We start from the raw sequence: 6689 nt of genomic DNA on the forward strand, positions 1-6689 counted from the left end.
TAAGCCTTTACTCCCCTTATTAGTATTACCCTTGTGCTTGTTTTTCTCTTCCTGTCTAACTTTTTTTCTTCTTTTTGTGTAGGCCTCAGCGCTTCATCGAGAAGTATTTTCTTGGTCTTGAGCTGAGCTGAGTCGCTATGAGGCCGACCATCGAGGTCTCACGGAGGAGAGGAATTCCCTCAGACTTCTCTGTAGGCAAAGAGAAGAGGAGACTAAGGACCTCTGAGCTGAGTTAGCCAAGGCTCACCAAGAACGGTGGGCTCATGGGCTCGATTCGGGAATGGTGGCTAACATTTCGATCTCGCAGCTGCAGTAGAAGATTGAGATGATCGGGCAGCTCCGTGAGGAGGTCGACATGATAAAGGCAGAGACCTTGGGGGTGGAAAGAAGGTATGGACCACTTTGCTATAGAAAAGGAGACTGCTTTATCCTAATTGTCATCGACTGAAAGTCAACTTCGAGGCATGAAGGAAAAAAGCTCAATTCAGGAAAAGCAAATAGAGGAACTCGAGGCCAGGTTGGCTTCCGAACTTACAAAGGCCAAGTCTGAAGCCGAAAAGGCAAAGGCCGAGGTAGAGGCGATCGTGGCCGTCTACCGGGCTGATGCTGAAGCCGCTCAAGTCCAAGCGAGAGAGGCAGCCGAGACCGCTCGAACTCAAGCATACTGGATTGCTGAACTCGCCAAATGGCAATCTCGGAGGGAAACCCTCGAGGAGATCCACGCTCAAGGTTTCGATCTTTTTGATGAAATAACAAAGGCTAGAGAGCATGAAGGCGATGCTGGAGCTTTGGCCTCCTCCGCTGATGATGATGATGCCGAGAGTAAGAGCGGGTCCGAGAGAGGGGAGGACCTCGATGGAGAAGAAGCTGCCCCCGGAGAAAATCAGGAACCCTAGGGTTTTTCATTTTTTAACTTTTTTGATCTTTTTTGTGTAGGGTCCTGATCGGACCTTGTAAATGTTCTCATATATATATAAAGATTTCTTTCTTTTCTGACTTGTCTTTATTTCATTTTCTGCCTTGTAAAAATTTTGTTTCATTCATGCCTTATGAAAGTTTTGTTCATAAGTTCGAGGCTTTAGGCAATCTGATCGAAGTCGTACTAGTGTAGTCTTTATAATCGAGTGAGCGTTTGCCTGAACTCGCATTAAGAGTAGCCATTGGGCTTAATAGTCGAGTGAGCGTTTACCCGAACTCGCATTAAGAGTAGACCTTGGACGTAATAGTCGAGTGAGCGTCTGCTCGAACTCAAAGTAATGTATCCCTTAAGCTTCATGATCGAGTAAGTGTTTGCTCGAACTCGAAATAAAAATAGCCCTTAGGCTTTATGGTCGAGTGAGTGTTTGCTCGAACTCGAAATGAAAACAACCCTTAGGCTTTATGGTCGAATGAGTGTTTTCTCGAACTCGAAATGAAAACATCCCTTAGGCTTTATGGTCGAGTGAGTGTTTGCTCGAATTCGAATTAATAGTAGCCCTTTGGTTTAATAGTCGAGTGAGCTTCTAATTGAACTTGAAGTAAGATAGCCCTTAGGATTTATGATCGAGTGAGTGTTTGCTCGAACTCGAAGTGAAAACAGCCCTTAGGATTTATGGTCGAGTGAGTATTTGCTCGAACTCGAATTAAGAGTAGCCCTTAGGCTTAATAGTCGAGTGAGCGTCTGCTTGAACTCGAAGTAATGTAGCCCTTAGGCTTTGTGATTGAGTGAGTGTTTGTTCGAACTCGAAGTGAAAACAACCCTTACGCTTTATGGTCGAGTAAGTGTTTACTCGAACTCGAATTAAGAGTAGCCCTTAGGCTTAATAGTTGAGTGAGCGTCTGCTCTAACTCGAAGTAATGTAGCCCTTACGCTTTATGATCGAGTGAGTGTTTGCTCAAACTCGAAATAAAAATAGCCCTTAGGCTTTATAGTCGAGTGAGTGTTTACTCGAACTCGAAGTGAGAGTAGCCCTTAGGCTTAATAGTCGAGTGAGCGTCTGCTCGAACTCGAAGTAATGTAGCCCTTAGGCTTTATAGTCAAGTGAGTGGTTTCTCGAACTCGAAATGAAAACAGCCCTATGGAGCTTGATCTCATTGATTCTTTTGTTGGCAGTCCCCGATTTATGGGGTAATTTTTCAAACTTCGGTCATGGTCGGCCCTTAAGCCTGTTTGAACATGAAGTAGAAAGATCTTTCTGAGATATGAGATATCGGTAAAGAAGAAACTTCTCTTTATAAGTCATTATAAATGTGTTCATATTTTGTGCCAGGGCTCGAGCAAACTACGCGGGCATGGTTTGTTTGACCATTTGACCCTTACATTGTTTCCTATCGAGACCCTGTTTTGACATGAAGTAACTTTGTTGCATCGAACTTGACTTATTCGAGGGTAATGCCCCCCAGTATTCGAGGTTGATTGTAAAGAGGCCTCAGATACTGTTGAATTGTTCTAAGTTAGCACGATCAATGGTTGCCTCATTAAAAACCTTGCCGAAAAATATATTTGGGACAAAATCGGTCTAAGGAAAAAAGAGTGCAATGCGTGGTTTTAGGCCTAAAGGCTTCGAGTTGAATAATTCATCCCTATTTCTGGTCGAACACATGCAAGGGTTAGTTTTAAAATATAAATGAACATGGGAGGGTCGTACCTTAGCAGTAGTATAGTTTTAGGTGCGACACGTTCCAATTGCTTGGTAGTTGATTGCCGTTTATCACACCGAGCTTATAGGATCCTTTTCCAACGATTTCGAGAACCTGATACGGTCCTTCCCAGTTCGGACCCAGTTTCCCTTTATTTGGATTTCGGGTGTTGAGGCTGACTTTCCTTAGCACTAAGTCCACAATTTTAAAATGTCGAAGATTAGTTCTTCGATTATAGTACCTTTGGATCCGTTGTTTTTGGGCGGCCAATCGGACGAGAGCGGCTTCTCATTTTTCATCTAATAATTCTAGGCTCGTATTCATGATCTCGTTATTCAACTCATTTGTCGCATATCAGAACCTAATGCTAGGTTCTCCGACCTTAACCGAGATGAGAGCTTCGGCACCATAAACTAACGAGAATGGTTTTGCTCCGGTACTGGATTTCGATGTTGTGCGGTATGCCCATAGGACCTCGTTTAGTATTTCTCTCCATTTTCCTTTAGCATCGGTTAATCTTTTCTTAAGATTTTAAATGATGGTCTTGTTGGTCGATTCAGCCTGTCCATTCCCGCTGGGATGATAAGGTATTGATAGAATCCTTTTGATTTTGTGGTCCTCGAGAAATTTAGTTACTTTACTGCCGATGAATTATTTTCCATTATCACATAAAATCTCGGATGGCATCCCAAATTAACATATGATGTGGTCCCGAACGAAATCTATCACTTCCTTTTCTCTGAATTTCTCGTAAACCTGTGCTTCAACCTATTTAGAGAAATAATCAGTCATAAACAAAATAAACTGAGCCTTACCTGGGGCCGATGGAAGGGGGCCAACGATGTCCATCTTCCATTTCATGAAAGGCCATGGAGATAGGACCGAGTGGATAAGTTCCCCGGGTCGATGAATCATGGGCGCATGCCTTTGGCACTTGTCGCATTTTCGAACGAACTCCCTCGCATCCTTGTCCATATCGATCCAATAATATCCCGCTCTGATTATTTTTTGGACCAACGAATCGGCACCAGAATGATTTCCACAAGTGCCCTCGTAAATATCACGTAGGATGTAGTCGGTATCTCCCGGTCCCAAACATATTGCCAGTGGTCCATCGAACGTCCTCCTAAATAGCATTCCATCTTTGGACAAGGTGAACCGTGGTGCTTTTGTGCGCAGAGCCCACGATTCTTTTGGATCTGATGGAAGCTTCCCATTCTTGAAGTACTCTATATATTTGTTTCTCCAATCCCGTGTTAAACTTGTGAATTTTATTTCGGCGTGTCGTTCTTCGATCACCGACCTTATGAGTTGTACGACAGTCCCCGAGTTGAGTTCGTCATCTTCGACCGATGAACCTAAGTTTGCAATAGCATCAACCTCGTTGTTCTGTTCTCGGGGTACATGTTGCAAAGTCTATTCCTTAAATCGTTGTAGAGTCACCTGTAGTTTATCCAACTATCTCTGCATTCGATCTTCTCGGACTTCAAAAGTCCCATTAGCTTGGTTTACCACTAGGAGGGAATCACACTTAGCCTATACGACCTCAGCTCCCAAGCTTCTAGCTAGTTCGAGACCTACAATCACGGCCTCATACTCAGCTTCATTGTTAGTCAATTTTATAGTTCTAATAGACTGTCTAACTACATTACCTGTGGGTGATTTTAGTATGATGCCCAGTCTGAACCATTTTGCATTCGAGGCACCATCCGTAAAGAGGGTCCAGACTCCCGAAGAGGTACCCAATTTTATCAGTAATTCCTTTTCAACTTCGGGTACGAAGGCCGGCGTAAAGTCAGCCACGAAGTCCTCTAAGATTTGAGATTTGATAGCAGTTCGGGGTTGATACTCGATGTCGTATCCGCCGATTTCTATGGCCTATTTGGCCAATCGACCTGAAAGCTCGGGTTTGTGCAAAATATTTCGAAGAGGATAAGTTGTTACAACATGTATCGGATGGCATTGGAAATATGGTTTTAGTTTCCTAGAGGCGCTTATTAAAGCAATCGCTAATTTTTCTAAGTATGGATACCTAGTTTCGACCTCGCCTAAAGTTTGACTGACATAATAAATAGGGAATTGCGTACCTCGTTCTTCTCGAATCAGGACTCCACTTACCGCTATCTCTGAGACAGCTAAATATAGATAAAGTTGTTCATCTACCTTCAGGGTATGAAGCAACGGCGGGCTCGATAAATACCGTTTTAGTTCTTCCAAAGCCAACTAACAATCCAGAGTCTATGCAAAATTGCTTTTCTTCTTAAGCAGAGAGAAAAATCGGTGGCTTCTATCTGAGGATCTCGAAATGAATCGTCCTAGGGCACCTATCCTCCCCGTTAGCCTTTGTACGACCTTTACATTATCTACTGTTGTGATGTCCTCGATAGCTTTAATTTTATAGGGGTTAATCTCGATTCCTTGATTGGACACAATGAAACCAAGAAACTTGCCCGAGCCAACCCCGAATGCACATTTTTCGGGGTTGAGCTTCATATTGTACATCCTTAGTATGTGAAAGTTTCCTACAAATGCTTTAAATGGTCCTCTACTCGCAGGGATTTAACTAACATGTCATCAATATAAACGTCCATTGATTTTCCTATTGCTTTTCAAACATTCAGTTTACTAGGCGTTGATAAGTTGCTCCAGGACTTTTTAGACCGAATGGCATCACATTATAACAGTAGGTACCGTACTTAGTGATAAACGAGGTCTTTTCCTGATCCTCTGGGTTCATCTGTATCAGGTTGTACCCAGAATAGGCATTGAGAAAACTGAGAGTCTCGTGGCCGGCCGTGGCATCGATCCTACAATCGATATTAGGCAAAGGAAAAGAATCCTTAGGGCATGCTTTATTCAGGTCTTTATAATCTATGAACATTCTAATTTTGTTCCCCTTTTTAGGGACTACCACCACATTTTCTAGCCATTTGGGGTAATTTACTTCCCGAATGGATCCTATTTTAAGACATTTGGTTACCTTGTCTTTGATGAAGGCATGTTTGACCTCGAACTGGCGCCTTCTTTTTTGTTTTACCGGATGGAATTTTGGAAGCTTAACCTATGAGTGGTGATTCCCGATAGGATCCATGTCATGTCAATATAGGACCAAGCGAAACAGTTCATGTTAGCTATAAGAAATTGAATAAGCTTTTTCCCGAGCTCGGGATCTAACCCCATGCCCAGGTATACCTTTTGTTCGGGCAAATGTTCGATTAGCGTGATTTGCTCCAGTTCTTCGACCGTTGATTGGGTAGAGTCAGAATCATCGGGGACCACAAAGGATCGGGGGACCCCATGTTCATCATCTTCGTCAGTCTTTTGATTCTCTTGTTGGGTCGAAGTTGACGTTTGTGATTTCTATTTGGTATCTCGTTCCCCCTTCGAATCCGATCCTTTTGTCAATGATAGTGAAGATATCGAAATTACTTTATCGACGACAAACATTTTTTTTGCAGCCGGTTGCTCTCCATAAACCGTTTTGACTCCCTCCGATGTTGGGAATTTCAGAACTTGGTGGAGGGTCGAGGGTACAACTCTCATATTGTGGATCCACGGTCTTCCAAAAAGGGCGTTATACCTCATGTCATCTTTGATTACGTGAAACTTTGTTTCTTGGATGGTCCCGGCCACATTTATTGGCAGAATTACCTCCCCTTTAGTAGTTTCACATGGCATATTGAATCCGTTTAGAACCAGAGTTGCGGGCACGACCTGGTCCTGTAGACCAAGCTGCTCCACGACCTTCGATCTAATAATGTTGGTCAGACTACCTGGATCAATTAACACATTCTTAACTTGAGTTTTATTCATAAGTACAGATATTACCAGTGCGTCGTTGTGGGGTTGCATGACTCCTTCTATGTCTTTATCATTAAAGGACAAGGTTCCTATGGGTGCGTAATCGTGAGTCCGAGATCGCTTCTCTCTTACATACATCTTAGTGCGTTTAAGCACCAGCCCCTAGGAGATATCTATCCCATCGATGATCCTGTAGATGATGTGTTGTGGCTCTTCTTGTTCGCTTTGTCTACTGAAATCCCTGTTTTTGAAATGGTTTTTGGCCCGGT

The sequence above is a fragment of the Nicotiana tabacum genome, chromosome 13 (genome assembly GCF_000715075.1).
Source record: "Nicotiana tabacum cultivar K326 chromosome 13, ASM71507v2, whole genome shotgun sequence".
Lineage (NCBI taxonomy): Eukaryota > Viridiplantae > Streptophyta > Magnoliopsida > Solanales > Solanaceae > Nicotiana > Nicotiana tabacum.